The sequence below is a fragment of the Fukomys damarensis genome, unplaced genomic scaffold (assembly GCF_012274545.1).
Source record: "Fukomys damarensis isolate Sample0158 unplaced genomic scaffold, DMR_v1.0_HiC HiC_scaffold_16, whole genome shotgun sequence".
NCBI lineage: Eukaryota > Metazoa > Chordata > Mammalia > Rodentia > Bathyergidae > Fukomys > Fukomys damarensis.
The window spans coordinates 1,765,746-1,770,159 of record NW_022900928.1 but is presented as its reverse complement, the minus strand read 5'-3'; positions in this window follow the sequence as shown (position 1 = coordinate 1,770,159).

Below are 4,414 nucleotides of genomic sequence, written 5' to 3'. Positions count from 1 at the left end.
GAGAGCAGACGCCTCCTGTCTCCCAGGGCCTTGCCGCATGCCCTGGAGCTCTGGAGTGGATGAGCACCCAGCGCCGGCCTTGTGGTCCCCATCTGGGCTGACACTCTCCAGGCTTCCGACCCACCGTTTGAAGGAGAACAGATAACAGGACCCGGGTGGAGGAGGTGGGGGAGCAGGAGCAATTGGGGGAGTCTTTTGCATTCTTGTCCAAAACCATGGGACTGAGTGCAAAGCTAAATACCTCCTACTCGGTCCTTCTCCCTTTTGGTACATCTGGGTTGGGGAGCTGACATTCATTTACCACGAAGCTTTGCTCTGTCCCCACAGCCAGGGAGCAGTGGGTGGGTAGAATTCTGCAGCTCAGTGTGCCTGGCTCTCCCTGCTTGAAGCTGCGGCACCAGGCAGCAAGGAAACCCATTTGCACGGATAATAGGGAGAAGGGACAAGACCAGACACTGTGCTGAGTAAATAAGGGCTCCTGTCCCGCTCTGAGAGTCAGCACCACAATCACAACGGTAGGTCAAACAGAAACCCAGGAACAAGTCGATGCCAGCTTCCTGTCATCGTGATGGACAGGGACCCACGGAACTGCACGCAGACACTCTTGCATCCCTGTCCTTGCTGAGCTGGGCTTTGCTGTGGGTCAAATATTTCCTACCTACAGGGTGATGTCCTACAGCGCCTCCCTCGGACACAGACAAGACAGTGTGCTCTCCGTGCTTGGCCACTGTGTCAGGAGAAGGCAGCTGCTCAGAGGGTTGGGGGCTGGCTGTGCCCGCCCTGACCCTGGTGGAGGGCGCTGGGGTCCAAGACCAGCTCCCCTCCGAACTCCCAAGTCGGCCGGCTGTGTCAGGTCACCAGGCCTGTTTCTCTGTCAGTTAAATTACTGAGTCCTTTTAATGTAATTACTTTGGAATCTGATTAAGATTCATGTGTTTCTGAATTCTGAAGTTCAGAAATTACTTTGTGAACGTTCTTCCTGCCGTATCATACAGCCACCAGATTCTCACCCAAAGGAAGCAACGGATGTGGCCAGTTTTTATGTATGGAGAAGCATTAAAAATGCAGAATCCTAAGCCCCCCACCCCGCAAGGTAGATACACTTCTGAGGCAGGCGCCTTGATGTAGGTGTTTTGAAAAATCCTTCCCAGGTGATTTGGTTAGGTTGGGCATGGACTTGATGCCCAGGTGCTCTGAATGCTGAGATCCTATGAAAACTGTAACACGCAGTGCTGTCTGCCCATCCATTCCCATAATGCATGTGGAGTGTTTTGAAAAGCAATGTATTTTTTATTCTTCTCGCAACCCTATAAGACAAGTATTACTTTTCTGCCATCATCTCCCAAGTTTACAAGAGATGAAAACTGATTTTGTCCAACATAACTCAGCTAAGAAGCAGCAGGATCTGTCATCCTACCTGGGACCTATGCTGTTACTTTGAGCCATATCGAACACAGCATCAAAAAATAACACGCACCACGCTTGGACATACTCATTTGCTATAAACTACTTGGACGGAATGCTGATAATTTTGAGCTGTGTTAGAAATGAATCATTTGTTTTTATGACCCAAACTTTCTTCCACTGATATGTATGACTTGAGTCACACCTAGGATGTTGATAGAACAAACTTTTAAGACTGTGGAAACATTTATTAGTGATTTTATTGTTTGTTTGGGAGCCCCAGTAGGGGCCAGAAGAGCATGTAGATTTTAGGCACTGTGCCCAAGGCACTTGTTTTACTTATGGTAGTGACAAGCTTCTGTAACTAATATTTCCTGCAGCAATTTAGCAAGTGAAAGAAAACAGGGTCCATTTCCGGGGCGGCAGTAGCTCTTGTATGTGACTGTGTAGGGTCCTCTGCCTTCGTCTTATGGGTCGTGACTCCCCTGGGCCTTGGCTCGTGGGTGGTACAGGGAGCAGCTGTAGGCCGACCCTCTGTCTCATGCCTCATGAGAGCTCGGTTGCAAGTCCTCGGCCAGCCACAGTGGACCTGGTCGGGCTCGAGCATGTCACACAGAGGGCAAAAGAGAGCGGGCTGTATGCAGGGTAGCGGGCAGCGGGCATCCACAGACAGCGGCCAAGACAGGGAGGTAGGGTGGCTGGAAGACTTTCTGACAAGTCCAGGCGGTTTTGGCCTCAGCAGCTGGGGAATGGATTTGCCCTATATGGGGTGGAGGAAGGGGCGTGGAGGGGGAGAACGGACTACTGCCTGGGTGTGCTGGGTCTGAGTGCCTGTTGACAGCCCAGTGGAAACGCCAGCTAATGTCGGGTGTGCGCGTCTGGCGGAGTGAAGTCAGCAAGGAGTCAGTGTGGCCAGCAGCGTCCAGGGTTGGGGTCTGAGGTCGGGGAGCAGGAACAGAGCAGCCGGGCCGGAAGAGGCTGAGCAGGGCGGGCAGAGGGCCAACCGGGCCCGCTGAGTGCACAGCGGGAAGGACGTGGGCTGCGGGGGCCACAGGAGTGGCTGCTGGGCCCTCGGGGGCCTTGGCAGGTGAGGGCCTGCAGCAGCGGACTGAGTCTTGTCAGAACGAGGTCCACCCAATGGGAGAGGAGACCGCAGGCAGTAGAGAACGCCGTAAGGGGAGCAGGAGGACACCGCAGTGGACAGGCCCCAAGGTCTGTTTCTAAAGCTTGGAGAAGCATCGACACGTTTGGATTCTTATGGGAATCCTTCCTCTAGAGAAGGGAGGATGGGTGATTCAAGGAAAGAGGGAGAGGGAGAGAGAACACGCGTGCTTGTGTGTGCCAGGGAGCAGCTCCGCGGAATCCACACCGAGCAGAGGAAGAGGTGCCGGTCGGGGTGGCAGGAGGAAGTCACTATCACTCCTAGTGGCTCTCGAGCAGCTGTGGGGACCTGAGCTCGGCAACCTGAGGTCCAGGCCAGGGTCCCCGGGTGCCCAGAGGGGGCCCGGGGTCTTCTGAGAATGCGGGGGGGCTCTGGGGCCCGTGAGGCTCAGCTGTGTGGTGGGGCAGAGGGCAGGAATGTGTGCAGGGTTTCGGGGAGGGGACCTGGGCTGACAGCGGCAGGGAAGACAGGCTGTACGGGCTGAGGGTGGAGAACAGAAGCCACTCCCCAGGCGGGCCTGTGGGAAGAGCCGAGTGCCGGGGGGAGGTGGCCCGGGCCACTGTGCAGGGAAAGACCGTGGCACAGGGGAGGGGACAGCAGATCAGGCAAGGTGGGCCCTGTGGGGTGTGGGGCCCCCGGCCCAGTCCCCAGGACCTCACGTCACCCCGCTCTTCTCCCCACCAGGACCCAGCGTCCTCTCCGTCCTGCCGTGCTGTCTCTGTTCTCCCGTTTCTCTCCTCCGTCTTCCGGGTGTCCTGCTCCCTGTCCTCCCCTCCCGTCTTCCCTTCCTTCTTTTTCTTGTCCTCTCCTTCACTTCGAAAGTGAGGTGTGAAATAGCAGAACAAGAGATGAGGAAAACAAGCCAGACCGGTGCCCAGCACTTGGCACCGAGCAGGCAGCACCCCCAGGAACGCCGCCTGTGCCCCTCTTCTGCCCCCATGGACAGAGCCAACGGAGGAACATCAGTCCTGTCCCTGGGGACATTCGAGACCTCTCGTGCACGTCCAGCTCTGCAAGGAGATGAAGAAGTGTGGGCTGCTCTCTCTTGGAGACTGAGGGACGGACGGAATGGGGAGATGGTGCTGCCCAGGCCACGACTGCACCACCATCACCCTGCACTCCGCTCCCCGGCTGTGCAGGAGCCCTGGTGCCCGGGCACCGGGGAGCGTCACAGGCCACCTGCACCTGCGGGTGGGGAGGGTTTTGGCTGGGAGCTGTCACCCTGAGTGGGGTAGATAACAGTGATCCACTGTCTACTCGCTTCTTAAAGCGCCTTTGTGACATGTACTGCTCAGAGAGGGAGGCTGAGGCAGGAAGATCGGGGGTTCCTGGCCAGCCTGCTGCACAGTGAGAGCCTATCTCAGAAAACTAAACATAAACGAAGTAAAATAAAGTACATTGGTTAAATAGAGATGGCATCATTTTGGGATAATGCCCGCAGAGGAGGAAGGTAAGAGCAAGAACTTGAAGAGACCTGGTGAGAGCTGAGAGCCAGGACGGTGGTGGACAGAGAGCAGCGGGGCCCTGGGGCTCCCCGCAGCCTGCAGCCTGCCTCAGCAGAGCTTGGCCAACGATGAGCAGTCCCTGCGGCTGCTGCGGGGCAGGGTGACAAGGTCGGGGTCACAGCTCAGCATCTGGCAACCTTTTGTTCGAAGCACTGTCAGACTGCAGCGTCCCTGACGGTCGCCTTCCGTGGGGGCTCGCGCCTGTGACCACGCATCACCGTCCTGTTCGCGGCCTCCTCCACCCCTCCCCGAGATCGTGGGAGCCTCCCAGTGGCAAAAGCTCTCTCCCCATTCCCTGTCCTCTATCCTTTTCTGCTCCCCATTTATGTTTTGGATTCCTCAC